The 17,670-nt window shown below is 38.3% G+C and overlaps 1 protein-coding gene and 1 long non-coding RNA gene across 5 annotated transcripts in view; one reads left to right on the forward strand and one right to left on the reverse strand.

Annotated features, from left to right (window-relative positions):
- The window catches only part of DDAH1 (dimethylarginine dimethylaminohydrolase 1), a 134,265-nt gene that overhangs the window by 57,796 nt on the left and 58,799 nt on the right, over nt 1-17,670 (forward strand). The gene's annotated exons all lie outside the window — the stretch shown is intronic.
- Nucleotides 14,193-17,670, reverse strand: part of LOC118354921 (uncharacterized) — a 66,438-nt gene continuing 62,960 nt past the window's right edge. For both annotated transcript variants that reach the window (XR_007411547.1, XR_007411548.1), the window contains exon 4: nt 14,193-14,320. This is a non-coding gene — a long non-coding RNA (uncharacterized LOC118354921). The remainder of the gene's footprint in view (nt 14,321-17,670) is intronic.

A 17,670-nucleotide genomic window follows, 5' to 3' on the forward strand; every position in this document is an offset into this window, starting at 1 on the left:
CTGTTATGAACCCCACCTTCTTTCAAGACCTCTATTCCAACTGCCATCTCCAGTTTACTCTTTACTGGTATAAAGCAAGACTTCATTGAGGGCACTTTAGTTTCAGCCAAGAACCAAGTATTTTCCCAGCCAAATGCGGAGCAGCAAATGAACTGCACCTTGGTACCAGCCCTGTTCTGTTGATCCAGAACATTGCTTTTTAAGATTTAAAGCAAACTTATGGAAAAATAAAGACTGACCCTATTTATATGCTTAAGCTTCCTGACACCTGTGTTTGTTTAGAGGAAATAACTCAGTGTCTGTACTAACAATTTGATGATGTACACCCTTTATAGAACCAAGTACGTTATTTTTATAGGCTGTTTTTTAATGTCAGGGAAAAACAATATCTTTGCCTCAGGTGTTTAAGGTGTTCCCTCTGTAGTCTTAGTTATAGTTTTAACCATATTTCTTTTAGGTAACCCTTATTATGCTTGATTGTTGACCAAATGGAAATGAACCTATTTGGCCTATCATTCAGTTATACTGAAAAGAATTGCTAGCATCTCTGCTCTCAGAATAATATAAAGTGGCAGCAGTATAGAACTGATAGAGAATCTGATAGCTCCTGCATCAGAAGAGAAGGCTTAATGTAGCTTAATAGTATCAGTGAAAGAACATGCCTGTCCTTGCCAAGAGAAGCCAAAACAGAGGTAAATTGACAGAGTGAGAATATAACGTTCAGGCTGTCCTAGGGCAGATTGTTGAGTTGGTTGTTCCCTGGCAAAAATGAAGCAAAACAAAACCCAAAGGAAAGAAGTTTAGGTCTAACGCATAAAGAAATTATGTTTCCCTAAAATAAAGCAAATCAATGTAAACTAACTTAAATTGCAGTGATGGCATTCAGTAAGCACTGCATGGAACAAGTCTCGTGGCTTTCCGCTAGAGTTTTACTTTGCAATTATCATTTTCATACAATTCAACTTGAGGGGGGGGGAGGGAGTAGGAGAATTTCCCTCACTTTCTAAATCATCACTCAGTAGTGTGTTATAAAACACCAAGAACGGAAAAGCCATTACGTGGAATATAAAGAAATACTTGAGTCTACAATATCATTGAACTCTTGGATTTGGTTTCAGCAGACATGCTCTGTATTCCCACAAGAGTCTGGAAAATTAACTTCTATTTTTTTCTGTCTGGAGTTGCAGTTAGTGTTATTATTTGCTCCATGGCTCAATCCGGGTCAGACTGTTCTGCAGTAACACAGGTGGATGTTAAAACAGGGAATCTGTTGAAAAGATTGCAGAGGAACTGCTTCCCTAAAGCAGTTTTGGATGGCAGTTTGATGGCAGTCAGCTATGGTAAGGACCAATGAAGCCTAGAAGTACCTTCTAGAATGTGGTCTTACAAGGTTTGTCACCTGCAATCGTTAGGCAGAAGTTTCATGTAAAATGGGTCTCTAGGACCAGGTGGCATCCTTTAAGAAGTGGATCATAGAAATGGAGGTCATTGAATTCTCTTAAAATTTGTGAATTGTGATGTTGTTCTGCATTTCTCTGATTAGCTTTATTTGTAATATACAATATGCAATTCTTAAAGGAAAATATATAGACCTTTTGTGGGGGCTTTAAAATATTCTAGAAGTTTACTGTTAAGAACTAGTTATGGAAAGATTTCTTATCCTATTAAAGGTAGCAGGAGAAATATAGTTATGATTTAAGATATAGAAATTGTTTTGTATTAAGTAAAGTGTTTTATTGTCAGCAATTACATTGTTAAAATGTGACATGTAAATTTTGCCAAGAATACGTGTATTCACTTGTAAGCAGTCACATAAGGGAAACTATATTTTATGTGTTCAGCCCACTGAATTATTTTTCTGGTAAACAACCTAACATAAAATAGACCGAAACATCAATTTATTTTAACAACTATGTTAAATTACAGATTAATGGCCCAAAATAAAATTTAAACTGATTGAATACATAATTCAGCATTAGGGGGAAAATAGATCTTTTTCCAATGGAGGATAGACTTTTTTGTTTTGTGAATAACTTATTTTCCCCTTAATAAGTTTGGGACATGCCTGAACCACAGCCAACCTTAAGAATCCTTTTGTTCAGAAATGTTCAGTGTTATATTGACTAAGGAATAACTTGGAGGTTGCAGAATAGATCAGTATTTCAATTTCTGACTTTAGACTATTTTTAAAGTGCTGAGAGTTCCAATTGAAAAATTGCAAATGCTCCAGGACACTGTGCCTGGAAATAAGATTCCTGAATAGTAGAGCTTGGGGATGTTTAGGCGGCCCTTACAGAAATGAGCCTTCAAGTACATTTTAAGTACAGTGTGTCTCGCACGTTAAGAATGGTTTTTCTCAGATTTTTCTTGGATATTACTGTTTCATTTTGTTTAGCTTCTTTTCTGTAATTCTGTTTGGTAAACCCAGGAGTTTCCATGTCCAAGGGAAAAATTTCCTCAAACTTGCTATCATCCCTCTCCAGATCAAACCCTAGCAGGCCCTAGGGAGGGTCCCAGCCCACTGCCAACACACACAGATTCCCTTCTTATCACTTGGAACAGACCCTCCTCTGTGGGCACATACACTGTTGTCTTAAGAGAGCAGATATCTGTTGAGGTTAAACTAATATTTTTGGAGCAGAAACAAGAATTCTGGGATTTTTATTGGTTAATTGTGTTTTCTAGAAATGAAGCTTTAGGTCAGCTGTATTTACCAGAAAATCCAGAAAAGCACTTTTATATCTTGGTATTTGTAACAAATTACACATTTCAGAAGAAAATATCGAACACTGTGGGAAATTCATATATACTGTCTTTTAAAAATATTTTGTCAATAAAAAACTTGGAAAGCAGTCTCATTTGTTATTAGGTGAGAGACTGAAGAGAAAAGAAATTCACACTTGGACTTGGCTGGAAAAGAGAAACAGGAGGTGAATTAAAAAAAAACACAATCTCAAGGCACATTAAAAAAGAATTAGGTGCAAAACAGTTTATGAAAGTGTTTTCTTTCAAATAAGATAGTAATAGTGCTTCTTTTAAAAAATTTATATGTAACAATATCTGATTCTATTCTTAAATGAAAGGAATTTTAAAATAGCTCAGAAGCTGCTTCTCTTAAAATTCAAAATAAGATTATATTTTAGCCTCATTGCAACCTTTTCTTCCTTAAGGCAAATATGAACTATACTCTTCTGTATATGCCATTAAAACTGTCTTTAATATTTTGCATATATTTAGTTGTTCTTTATTGCCCCCTGGAAAGTGAATAAATCCAAATAAAAAGTTGTCAGTAATGGAAGATTTCATTTTTAGTGAATTTCAGATTTTCACAGTAGTCTTCCTTCTTTCTTAGGACCTCTCGGCTCGTGGAAAAAGGGAACATTTCTGTCATTTTATTGTTAGTGTCAACATGGCATATTATCATAGCTGCTCTTAATACTCAAAGGCAGTTTCTACACAGCATCAGAAGTTACTGATGGAAGAGTGTCAAGCTAGTGTACTCAGAAGTCTTCACTTTTCAGCCCATTGTTTTAGAGTTATGTAGATAAAGCTGTAGTCCCAGATATTTTCTTACCATGCCTTTGAAGAGTGGGTTATATCTCTGCTTAGATTTTTATATGTTTTCCATGTATGCATCATCATGCTGCAGAAGGGATAGAAGACAGGTTAGTAGGAGATATAAAATCCAAGGCAGAATCAATCACAATATGGAGAAAGGAAGAAAATACAAATAATTACCATCAGGAAGAGCCAGGAATGCAGTTAATGATATGCATGCTCCAGCTACTATTACAGATGGGTCACAGATTCTACTCTAAGCTTTCTGCCACCAGCAGTCAGAGGTGGACCTGGTAGGTGTTTCAGTCGGTGAGGACCCAAAGATACAGGCAAATCAGGTACTGAGAATTGACAGTGCTTTTACTACTAAGCTCAGAATTTCCTCTTGGGGACCCATGTGGCCATAGTGTGATGATATAAATAGCATCATCTGTCACATTTCTGTAGTAAGTGCAACTCACTGAATTCATTATTGCAGCAGGTGAACTCTCTTAATTCAGGTGTACATTTTAGAATTTCTGGAAGACTACACTATGTGTTCTTCAGGCTGTCCTCCCTGTTTTGTTTTGTTTTTTTTAAAGATTTTATTTATTCATGAGAGACAGACAGACAGAGACACAGGCAGAGGGAGAAGCAGACTCCATGCAGGGAGCCTGATGTGGGACTCGATTCCGGGTCTCCAGGATCAGGCCCTGGGCTGAAGGCGGTGCTAAACTGCTGAGCCACCCGGGCTGCCCCCTTCCTGATTATTTTTAATAAATTGTGCCAATGAGCTCACGATTTTGTTATGAAAAAGCAGCGGAGACATAGCAAAACAAAGCTAAGGTTTTCCTAAGCAAAAACTTTTGGGTCTACTCAGGCACATGGACCAAATAACAACAACAAAAATAAACAAAAGTAGGCTATCACAGCTCCACAGTTCTGTTCCTTTAACAAGGCTGACATAGATGCAACCTCAAAAAAATGCAAGGTCCTATATCTGCACCCCTTATGACCAAAATAAAATCTCAATAAAACATGTATTAAACCTGTACTGAACTTGAGTAATACTGTTTTCTTCCATTGTCTTCAAGACAAACTATTTGAAAACTGCACACCCAATCAACTAGATGATTTAATTTCTCCCAGATTATTACTTATAAGACATATAAACAATGGAATAGCTTTGGTTTTAGGGTATTTGAGTTACAGTGTTTTGGTTTGGTTTGGGTTTGGTTTTGTTTCTAGTGGGCTTGGGGAATGTTGTTTGTTGTTTTTTTTTTTTTTTTTCTGTTTTTTTCTTTTTTTTGTTATTACAGGCTGTAAGTTTGTATTATCGGGCCATTCTTAGAGATAAAATAAACCAAATCAGTAAGCTTGGCTTTCTATCTATAGCAGAAAAATAAGAATCTATTTTATCCAAATACATTATAACATCCTCTCTCTCCTAAATAAAATGTTGCACATGGAGTACAAGATGCAGGGACTCTTTATTTCTTTTCCTCATGTTTTCTTAAAGGAGTCCATTGCGCTGAACCATTCTGATCCTCTGATCCATGGCAGTAAGTTGCTAATCCTGTTGGTTAGCCGCATTTTTTAGTAGATCTGCAGGTCATTTTGCTTAAAGTAGGAAGTGGGTTCCACATTTATCTCTTTGCTCAGCCAAGCATTCCCCTGTGTTTCCTGTTTCCTTGTGGAATGTCTTGGAACAGGTGGGTGGGGTGAAGAATTGTGTGACTGGGTTTTTAAATGACATCAGCCCAGCTCATGAATCAGGTTGTGTTCAGTTCTGACTGGAAGGTAGGAAACCTTGCCAGTTCTCCAATTAGATCCTTACCAGGGGACCCAGGATAAAGCTAATATCTGATCCCCATTCTTCCTTTGTCTTTTCCTAATTAGCCATAGGATAGAGAAGAGGAGTGGGTAGTAATTGTTACCCCTAACCACTGGCAAATAAGGAAAGGACACTGAGGCAAGATTAGGCTTGACCCGACATAGAAAACTGTGTGACAGGGCACCTGGGGTGGCTCAGTGGTTTAGCGCCACCTTCAGTCCAGGGTGTGATCCTGGAGACCTGGGATCGAGTCCCATGTCAGGCTCCCTGCATGGAGCCTGCTTCTCCCTCTGCCTGTGTCTCTGCCTCTCTCTCTGTGTCTCTCTCTGTGTGTCTCTCATGAATAAATAAATAAAATATTAAAAGAAAAAACTATGTGACAGTATATTTTTTCTGTCCTTTGACTTCAGATATGAAATTTACTAGAGTTTCTTTTTTTTCTATGAAAATAAAGATATTTCTCTGAAGGTTTTTTGATTGAAAGTTAAAAGGTCTTCTAGAAATGTCAAGTTCAATCACACGTTCTTTTGCCGTAATTGCTGAACTATGCTAGCATAACTGGTATTCTGCTCATGATGATCCTACTACCTGAAACACCCTCCTTAAGCCCTTCCTGCTTACATTTTCCTTTTGGAGGGCTAATCCCAACTTCACCTAGAACATGAGTTCTCTGAGATCAAAGAGTTCATCTTAATCATTCTTGATGATCATTAATATCATTCATCCCCTTACTTATATATTCATTCAAAAAGAAAAAAAAAAAAGCCCTAACTTGTTAGCATTTCCTATGTGGTGGATCTTGTGACAGGTCCCACAGTGACAGAGCCATCACCATGAGAGCAGAGATGCTGCCCTCACAGTCTCTGGTAAAGCCCTTCATGACAAAGGATTTCAGTTAAGTAAAGCACAGAGCACAGGGCCTCACAGCATCAGCTACTCAGCACATGCCTGTTCAGTGGATCAATCAGTAGTGATGGAAGTGGCACATAGCCCGTGTCCTGAGTTTATGGTGTGGATTATCTGGATTCTCAGGCAATAATGTAACAGATAGTAAGTAAATAACATTCAGTGAACATTTACTGTAGGTAGGGCACCATGCTGAGTATTTTACATATATCATTCATCACAACAACTGTGTCAGGTAAAACCAACTTTTAATGTCCATTTTACAAATGAGGAAACTGAGGCTCAGAGTATAAAAGTAATTTGTCCAATCAACTAGCAACTATCAGAATGAGGATTTGAATGGAGTTATTCAATTCCAAAGCTTGTGAACTTAAGCATTTTTCTGTACAACCTCTCAGGGGTTGTCTGTTTCAACTCCTTTTAGTGAATCCCAGGACCTTAACAGAGAAGCCATCTATCAGTCAGAAGACCAAATGTTCCACATTGAAAGCAGATAAAAATAGCTTCTTCAGAATCTCAGTAAAGGTGATGCTTTCTTGTTTGTCATTTTTTCAGAAAGCCATTGATTGTCCTAGAGTGGTAGTATATCTAAGCAGGACTTTCCTGAGGGCCACATCCAGCTAAGTTAAGGAGGAGATGCCTATGGATTCTTATAATGAAATTTTTGTGAATTTTAATTTATAGAATGTAATTTTACAGTTACTACGGGACCAAATGATTCTGGACAACACATTTAGAAATAGGGGGTGGGGAAGGGGGAAGTGAAACAAATTAAATGTGTCGTTCCCTTTCGCCATGTGTCCAGTTTCATTTCTTAGGGAAGACAGTAAAGATGGGTTAAAATTATATAATTACTTTATATTCCACCATTCACATTATTTCTGTAGTCTCATAGTCTGTGACATTTACTCACTGTTTACATAGCTTGTATTTACAAAGCTAGTGTTCAGGAGACAGTTTTGAGGTTTTTTTCTTAACAATAGTAGCAACAGTAGCAATAGCTAAAATTGTTTGCTATGTGCTGGGCTTTGTGCTAAAGCTTTTACAGGCATCATTTCATTTGATCATCTCTGCAATCCATGGAGACAGTTACCATTATAATCTCCACTTTAAAAAGATCCAAAAGTTAGAAAGGGGAAGTAATAGGTCAGGGTTAAGATTTGGAGAGGTTGAGGATTATCTCAGGGTCAAACACCTATTAAGTGGCTGATTTTATACCCAAGATGAAGTCTGGCAGATTCCAATATCCATGGAATCAATTGTTCTCCTAGCCCACCTCCTTGAGAGGCTGGCCTGACTCCTAGCTAAACCGCCATCAGGTAAGGCCTTTGCAATCTAAATATATAAGGTTCTCAGTGTAAAATGATTTGAAGAAGAAAATAGCACATTTTTCCAACTTGATAATATTCTTTTAAAGTGTACTTTAAGAGGCACTTGGGTGGCTTAGTAGATTAAGCGTCCAACTATTGATTTGGGCTCAGGTCATGCTCTCAGGGTCCTGAGATCTAGCTCTGTGTCAGACTCTGCACTCAGCCAGGCGTCAGCTTGAGTTTCTCCCTCTCTCTTTGCCCCTCTCCTTGCTCATGCTTTCTCTATAAAATAAATAAATAAAATCTTTTTTTAAGTGTTTTTTTTTTAAGATTTTATTTATTCATGAGACACGCAGAGAGAGAGGCAGAGACACAGGCCGAGGGAGAAGCAGGCTTCCAGCAAGGAACCTGATGCAGGACTGAATCCTGGACCCCAGGTTCATACCCTGAGCCAAAGGCAGATGCTCAACCGCTGAGCCACCCAGGCGTCCCTTTTTAAGTATTTTAAGATGAGATAGCCTTACTAAAAGTAAATGATTAAAGAGCACTTGTCATTAAAATTATATTTAATACCTATTTACTATTTATTTTCTTCTAAAATGTTCCTGGTTTTCTTCTCCAGGCCTAAATGCAGTATTTTTTCCCAAGCCATTCTGAATTTGGTTTTGCTTCAAGTTAGAAAAGCTCTCTGACTATAGCTGTGGATCCATGTTTTCAACTGCTCTGCTCTTTGCTGATGGTTTTGACTCCTTCAGCAAAGGCGCTCTGGCCTGCCAAGGCTCTTTTATATGGGAACTTAAATAGATATTGCAGAGAAGAATCAGCAGCAATTATGAATTGTACTTCTGGGTCTCTGTTATTTTAATATAAGACTAAATTTTCTTATTAATCACTTGCTACAGGTTTATCTTCTAAACACAGTCCAGGAACACAGTGTTGTGTAGTTACAAATGGTCTTCTTAATTAGCTTCCTAGCCCTATTTGAGTTAATAGCTATATCAGAGCATGGCGTTTTAAATAACATTTAAATAAATCCTCAAGGAGTTTTATCACACTTACTGTCTGCTCCCTTTCATGCCATTGTCACCAAAATCATCAAGAATCATTATACTTGTTCTTACACAAGTATTTTCTAGACCATCCATTTATTTGTTAAGAGGGAAGATGTTGGCTCTCACTGTTTTAATGAGAAAAAAGTCACTTGAGTTAAGAGAAATTGTAGAATGTTGTCACAGAGGTTGTCAGGGAAGTAAAGCTACAACATTTGAGTGTACAGGATTGAGGCTTTTACTTCTAGCCAGGAAGGCCTACAGGAATTTCCCTTTTGCTGTGAACAGTTAGAAAACTGGACCAGTTATGTGAAACCCTGGTTTTCAGACAGTGTACAAGAGGAAGAAAACAAATGAAGTGCGATCTACACTTGCTGCAGCTCACAGTCCAGAATCTGTTTCCAGGCCACATAGGAGAGATGGGGACAGAATAATGCTCAGTGGTCTTGCTGAGTTCAGAGGATGAAGACCAGAGTTTGGGGAGATCAAGAGTTTCAGGACAGAATACTGGAGGTGAGGATGCTTCATGAAGAGAGCTTTCTAGAAATCTGTAGAATTGCTCCTTTAGTCTTTGGCTATAAATGTATTTGTCTGTGCATGCATAAAAGCAACTACTTAAGACTAGAGAGAGAACCACAAGAAAATGGGCTAAAAAATTGCTGGAACTTAAAATAGATGGGAATAATTCATATTCCTACCAGCCAGAATGGAGAGACCTCAAAATGTGTGTGTGGGCGGGGGGGGGGGGGGGGGGGGGGCAAGCATGAGTGACAAGATAGGCAGACAAAGGAGAGAGCCCATAGTGCAAAGGGATCTTACAGTCAGAACAGGAATATATATATGGCTGGAGAAGTCAACATGAATAATGTAATCAGTGACCAGTGGGAATATGACCATTTCAGCTATGATAGTGCCAGTGACTAAGAATCTAGGTCCATGATGAGATGGTTGTATATCCTGGAATATTCCAGCACAGGATTCTCTGTAAATGCATGGTGTGGATGTCACCCAGAAAGAAGTGGAGAAGAAAAGGAAGAACCTGAATTTAACTTAGTTTAAGATTTAAATGTTTGGGGCAGCCCCGGTGGCGCAGCGGTTTGGCGCCGCCTGCAGCCTGGGGTGTGATCCTGGAGACCTGGGATCAAGTCCCACATCGGGCTCCCTGCATGGAGCCTGCTTCTCCCTCTGCCTGTGTCTCTGCCTCTCTCTCTCTCTGTCTATGAATGAATAAATAAAATCTTAAAAAAAAAAGATTTAAATGATTGAGAAGTTACTGGATTTGACTACATTTACCTGGACTGTTTTCTGTCTCTAGAAAATATGTTCAGTTAGCAGAAAATAAAATAATTTATATATAACAATTTGTACTCTTAAAAATGGTCTATTGCATATTACTTAATGTCATGGGGCCTGGTTCACCATCTTTTAAATAGGGAAAATAATATCGACTTCACATGCTGACTGAAGTTTCAAGGAGTAATTTGTGGGGAAATAAAAAAACTTTATACTTTTAAAAGAAAATTTCCTTTTTTTTTTTTTTTTTTAGAATAAAATTTCCAATGTGTTAGGTAAGCTAACATTCTTGGAGTTTTTTGTTCTTTTTTTTTTTTTAAATGTAAATTCTACACCCAACATGGGACGACCCCAACTCATGGCCCTGAGATCAAGAGTCACATGCTCTATCAACTGAGCTAGCCAGGCCCCCCCGCCCAAGCTTGATTTTAAAACCAATATGATTTCCATTGTTTTAGGAGAATTGCTCTGGCTGCAGTGTGTGTGATGACTTGAAGAAGGGAAGACCATTAAGAAGAAATCGGGAGGCTTTGTAATTGTTCAGACAACACAGAATGGGACCAACTTTAGGAAATTGCAGTGTGGTTGGGTTCAAGAGCCTTTCCAATGGTAGAAATGTGGAGAAGGGGGGGGAATTACAGGGGAGTCACAGATGACTCCAAGGTTTTAGGCTTGGTGATTAAGGGGACAAGGATGACTTTAACAGAATTCAAAAGTAAGGATGTCAGAAGGTTTTGGAGAAAGGTGAATTCAATTTAAAGCATGTTGAATATAGAATACAAGGATGCCATTCAACAAGAAAAGTCAACAGTAATGTATATAATGGTTAAAGAGGATGTGGTGTAGCTCTGGAGGCAGACTCTTGCAAAAGTTACTTAAGCTCTCAGTGCCTCGGTTTCTTTTTGTGGAGAATGGTGGTAAAATAGTATATACTTCATGGATTTGTTAGGAAGCTTGAATATAAAGTCATCCAGCAGGAACACTTAGAATGACACCATCTTTGAATGTAGCTATTGTAGCCATTGTTGACAGGAGGATGGTACCAAGGACATGAGCAAAGAGAACTGCCCATTGCCCTGGGTGACAGGAAATGTAGCTCTGAACACTTAACTAGCTGGTGACTTCAAACAAGGGGTTCAACCGGACATCAGTTTGTTCATCTGTGAAAACAAGGGATTAGGTAATTCTCTATAAGGCCTCCTATAGCTCTAATCATTGTATGATTGTGTTGAGACTGAGAGTAAACTTTGTCATAGATAAAGCATAAGGGAAATAACTTATTCACAGATAATGGAGCAGTGATGTTCATCACATTTTTGAGTACCTGTGTGTCCCTAAGACATCTTTTTTGCATTTAAAGCAAGTTAGAAATTTAGACATGTAAAGGTAAAAAGCTTTTTGAAATTTGCTTTTGGGGATTTTTTTTTAATTTAGAATTTTTTTTTTAAAGATTTTATTTCTTGGGATCCCTGGGTGGCACAGCGGTTTGGCGCCTGCCTTTGGCCCAGGGCGCGATCCTGGAGACCCGGGATCGAATCCCACGTCAGGCTCCCGGTGCATGGAGCCTGCTTCTCCCTCTGCCTGTGTCTCTGCCTCTCTCTCTCTCTCTGTGACTATCATAAATAAATAAAAATTTAAATTAAAAAAAAAAAAGATTTTATTTCTTTATTCACAAGAGAGAGAGAGAGAGAGGCAGAAACATAGAGGGAAAAGCGGGCTCCATTCAGGAAGCCCGATGTGGGACTTGATCCTGGGACCCCAGGATCACGCCCTGAGCCAAAGGCAGACGCTCAACTGCTGAGCTACCCATGCGTCCCTTTAATTTAGAATTTTGACTGTGCATTATTCTGGTGGCTTTTCTATTTACCTGCCATTGTAAATTTTCTGCAGGGTTTCTGGTAAGTGTATGGAGCCTTCTCCTGTTATGCTTGGCTTAGTGATGTCACAGAACAGCTGTCTGGATGCTTACTTCATCTGCAAGAATAGGATATTTCATTTGCCAGGATTTTCACTTGTTAAAAAGGATCCCAGTCTCCGTAGACAGGGTATTAATTAGCTATTTTTTGATAAGCTTTCTAGAGTAGAATGTAATCCTATTCCCATTAGGTTACCAGAAATTGTTATTAATAGAAACATGCTAAGCACATAAACAAAGCTAAGTTTTGCATGTGGTGCATATGGGGGAAAGCTTATGAGGGAAAGAGCTTTAAGGAGAAGATACCAAAGGACTCCCCCTAAATAGCTTATACCTTCTCCATTATTTTGCCTTTAATAGGGGAGATTTTCTTTACCTTAATTAACTTCTTCTATCCCCTTCTTGTGGAATATGGCTGAAATACGAGGATGGAGTCCAATAAGTAATCTGTAAAAATCAGCCCAGTATAACAGTTTATACTATATATTTTCCAATTTTTCACGTGGATAACCTTCAAATATTAATGAAGAAGAGAGGTTGTCAACTTATTTAGGAAGCCAAGTATTCAGTTCTCAGATTACTCAAAAGTCTTATTGTACATGGGTGGATATGTATTGTGTGTGTATATTGGCAGGGAGGGATTATGTTTTGCCTTGTGAAAGAACCATTTAAGGAAAATCTGGCAGACATTGTGAATAGCTTTGATTTAAAATTTTTTCTTATCAGTTGAAAAATACCTGTGCCACTAACTGTGCCTTGTGTGGAAACGTCTAAAAATGTGCCTTCCTGGATAATTTCCCAGAGGGCCATGGTCTTCCAGTGCCAAGCCACATATATTCTGTGATCTTTGGTTTCATAGGATGGCAGATGCTTCTTTATTTCATGCCATGAAAAGTGAAATTCCAGCTAATATGAAAACTTTATAAATAATTTGTACTTGAGTCTAAGAAGATAATTTAAATTTGTATGTATATATAATAGTATACTAATTATTTTAAAGTTGTTTAAGTAGAAATGATTTTATATTAATAAAATTAGGTGAGAAAAGCCATTGGATTTTCTTTTAAAAATATTTTATTTATTTATTTGAGATAGAACAGAGGGAGAAGCAGACTCCCCACTGAGCAGGGAGCAGATATGGGGCTTGATCCCAGGACACTGAGATCATGACCTGAGCTATAGGCAGACACTTAATTGACTGAGGCACCCAGGCGCCCTGGCTTTTGTCTTAAAAACATTTTTACAAGGGGTGGCTGGGTGGCTCAGTTGGTTAAGTGTCCATCTTCGCCTCAGCTCAGGTCATGATCTCAGGGTCCTGGGATTGAGCCCTGTAATAGGTTCCCTGCTCAGTGGGAATCCTGCTTCTCCTTTGCCTGCCATTCCCCCAGCTTGTGTACTCTTTCTCTCTTTCTCTGTATCAAATAAATAAAATCTTAAAAAAAAAAAAAAGAAAAGGAAAATCTTTTTACTGAATCAGGAATCTTATTATAGTATAAATATAGGCCTTGGGTTCTAAGACCTGCTTTTGCCCCTACGATTCAGAAAGGTTACTTAAACCTAATAAGACTTGGTTCCCTGATCTCTATAACTGCTAAGATCTCTTCTGATTTTAATACTCCATGATTCTGTAAGTTGTATCATGTGCTACTTTCTTTTCATTTAATTCTCTAGTTCAGAAATTTATCACGCATATATCTTCATCTTGCTTTGACTGTCTATTAGGTGATCAATAAATATTTGTTAAAGTAATGGTGTGTTTTGCTGCTTCTGATGGATTGTGAAATTACTGTAATTTCACAACTTTTTATATTGGGCTGTTACTCATCTTTATCTTTGTCAAATGATATTATTGCTGCTTTAACATTTACTTGTTGTCTACCATAGCTTTGTGCATGATGTAGAGTTGGTTTTTATGTGTTCTTACTAAGGTGTTTCAGAGAGGAATCTTCAGGAAAATTCTTTCCTTACACCTAATCTTGGTCACTCTAAAAAATAGAGGGTGGCTCTGTAGGTTAAGCTGCCTGACTCTTGATTTTGGCTCAGGTCACGATCTCAGGGTCCTGGGCTCCAGCCCCAGGAGCTCTGGGAGGTCCTCAGTGTGTCAGATGTGTGGCTCCACTCCCAGCTCCACACTCAGCAGAGAGTCGGTTTCATGATTCTCTCTCTCTTTCTGCCCCTCCTCTGCACTCTTGTGTGCTCTCTCTCAAATAAATAAATCTTTTTTAAAAAGAGGTAAAAAGATAAAAAGATAGACACAAATATTTTCATAATCATAAAATAATCCAGAAAGTACATTTTACTTTTATTTGGCTTGACTCTACTTGCGAAAAAAAGCCCAAACATTCTGAAATTGGCCAGTTGCCCTATGGAAGGAAATGGTACCCCAACTCTATCATTTGGAAAAGTAGAGACAAATATTACATACCGTGAGCTTGGGGATACCTATCCTTTCTTCTGAGGCTCTTAGATGGATATACTGAAGAGAAAAAAATTACAAGAAACATTGTTTCCTGTTTAATGAAATAATTTTAAAATTATAATATTTGTTCCCTTAACTTTGATTTTTTCCATCATACATCTTCAATTAATATTTAAGTGACAATTAAACAGTTTAACTGAAGGCAGCCTGGGTGCTTTAGCGGTTTAGCGCCGGTTTAGCGCCGCCTTCAGCCCAGGGTGTGATCCTGGAGCCCTGGGATCGAGTCCCACATCGGGCTCCCTGTGTGGAGCCTGTTTCTCCCTCTGCCTGTGTCTCTGCCTCTCTCTCTATGTCTCTCATGAATAAATAAATAAAATCTTTAAAAAAATAAGTAAAATCTTAAAAAAAAAAACAGATTAACTGAGTCATCAGATAGATTCACTGAGATAGTATATTAGTTCTTTTAAAAATGCCTAATAATATAGGATATATATTCAGCTTCATATATTTTCAGTATTTAACACAAACACCACCAAGGATTAATACGCCATTTAAGCCTATATATCTCTATTTAGCCTTAATATCTCCATTTAATATGGAGAGTTAATTAGTTTTGCTAGTAAGAAGCCACCTTAGAGCATTTAATACATTTTATATTATTATTTGTTCTGAGAGACTAACTTAAGATTTATAGGGTTCAATTTTGAACCTCAGAATAAATAAAGGGAAGGGAAGCCAAAACTTCCCTGGTGTTGAGGAAAAACCCCTGCTTTCTAACTCTCTATGAATGGCAGTATTGTTCACCACAGTACGGGGAGCCGGGACCTTGCCATTCCATACTTAGGCTTGTTTTTATTTTTAAGGAATGTCGGAAAATGGTGAAAATGAATGTTTTTTCTTTTTCTTCTTTCCTTAATACCTCATGGATCCTGACCTTTTCCCTTTAAACTGGTTTAGTATGTGTTTCCTTTAAAATTGGTCACTGACCCAAAAATAAGTTTTTCTTTTTTCCATGATCTTCTCTAAAGAATTCTGTTAATAGCACACTAAACTGGATTACAAACTTACTGAATAAGTGCTTTGAATTCTAGGCAACCTTGGGATAAAGGGCACAGAAAGAGTAATACTGCATAAAACGAAATTGAGCGAGTTGGTATAAAGGAAAGGAATGCAACTGTATGGTTGATGTGATCAACATCTTCTAGTAGGTTTATTAGCAATTTAATGGAATATGGTTATTCAAGCACAATAATAGCTTCAGTTGAAATGTCTGCTCTGCTCTTTTTCCCATACACTTTGGAAGGAGTTGAATGTGACAGTTGAGCTTTCAACAAGCTTCATGAATTTTAAATCCTTTCGAGACATAAAGTGGGTTACATGGCATGTAGTCAGTGTGGACAAGGAATTGGCAGCCTCGCCGGGTGTTATGGGATATCAGGTGTCTTCAACATACTGAGGACCTGAATTCACTAGGTGCATTCTGGGTCTGCTCTGCATACCCACAAAGAACAGAGGACCTCTTTCTTTCTTTTTTTGAAGATTTTATTTATTTATTTGAGAGAGAGAGTACAAGCGGCAGAGAGAGAAGTAGGCTGTGCATTGAGCAGGGAGCCTGATGTGGGGCTCGATCCCAGGACCCCAGGATCATGACCTGAGCCAAAGGCAGCTGCTTAACCGATTAAGCCATCTAGGTGCCCCCAGAGGACCTTTCTGTCCAAAATTTAATAATTAATTATCTTGCAGTTCCAAAGTTACTTTCCCAGCAATTGCTTCAAGATTTAAACTTCATATCATCACAAAAGAAAATCTTCACTAATGTCTCAGAACAAATTATTTTTGGCAGCTGAATATTTCACTTTTTTCCCTCTCTCTCCTATCTGATCCATGTATATTTAGAGAAGAAAACCTCTGTGAATTGCGACATAGATTTGTATCCTCAGATTTTAACACATATCCTGGTTGGTCCTGAAGTATTTCTTTAAATATTTAAATGTCTTATATAGCTGTTCTCAAATTCTGTTACCACGTAAAAGTCTGAATCTTTGCTTGGGGATAGAAGTATTGAAATATTCTGGAATTCAGTATAAAGAGCTTTACTAATTGTATCTGAAACTACCTTACAACAAAAGACTATTTTCAGAAGATAATTTTTCAAGAAGTCCACTGGAAAGCAATCTCAATTTAAAGTGTGAATTCATCCTTAAATTATCTTAAAACAGGGCAGCCCGGGTAGCTCAGCGGTTTAGCACTGCCTTCAGTGCAGGGCGCGATCCTTGAGTCCTGGGATCAAGTCCCATGTCGAGCTCCCTGCATGGAGCCTGCTTCTCCCTCTGCCTGTATCTCTGCCTCTGTGTGTGTGTGTGTGTGTGTGTGTGTGTGTTTCTCATGAATAAATAAAATCTTTAAAAAAAAAGAAAATTAAAAAATATATATATCTTAAAACAGTCCCCCATATTTTATTTAAATATAGAATGTGGGTACTGGTAGTGTAACTTAATAGCATGAGCAGAAAAACATTTCCACAAACACAGTAGGAAATTTTGGAAGTCTATACGAGAGATTATTAGCACTGGTATTTATGAATGATATTGGGGTTACAAAGTTTTTTTTCTTTTAAAGATTTTATTTATTTATCCATGAGACACAGAGAGATGCAGAGAGAAGGGCAGAAACACAAGTAGAGGGAGAAGCAGGCTCCATGCAGGGAGCCTGACGTGGGACTTGATCCTGGGTCTCCAGGATCAGGCCCTGGGCTAAAGGCAGTGCTAAACCACTGAGCCACCCGGGCTGCCCCGGTTACAAAGTTTTTAATGGTTTTATTTTTACTGATCTGTACTCTCTAATTTTTCTGCATTGAATGTATGGAATGGGGTGTGCTACCGTTATCATCGCAAGTCTAGGGAGAGTGGGTTTTACAGAGATCTCTCAGAAAGTTGATAAATATTCCCTGCAGTTGGGAAATACCCTGGGCACTGGTCTAGGAGATCTGAAGAGCAAGAAACTGGGTGACTAATGACTTAGAAACAGAGCCAAAAGAGTGCCAAGTTGTTGGGGACAGATGCACTGCCAGAGTTTGTGGAAGTGTTTGCGCGCATTAGAAATACAGGAGTAAAAGCTGGGCTGGGGTTGTTTCAAGTCCAGTCCAAGAGTAAGAGGATCCCTGCAGTGAGAGCCTGAATGGAGTGAACCACAGGTGAACCAGGGGCTAGTAACTCAAGCGAAAAAGACTCCTGCAATGTGGCTACAAGTGGTCTACTCCTCCTTACCCAGAGTCACATCAGTATTTGAATGTTTACAATAGTAGAAAGGATGCATTAATAAGCCATGTCCTCTGTGTGTAGATCTGCCTTGGGAGTTATTACTGTAGTTGTAGGTAGTAGAAGTTTTAAATGTTCAGATATTTCTCA

The sequence above is a fragment of the Canis lupus genome, chromosome 6 (assembly GCF_003254725.2).
Source record: "Canis lupus dingo isolate Sandy chromosome 6, ASM325472v2, whole genome shotgun sequence".
Classification (NCBI taxonomy): domain Eukaryota; kingdom Metazoa; phylum Chordata; class Mammalia; order Carnivora; family Canidae; genus Canis; species Canis lupus.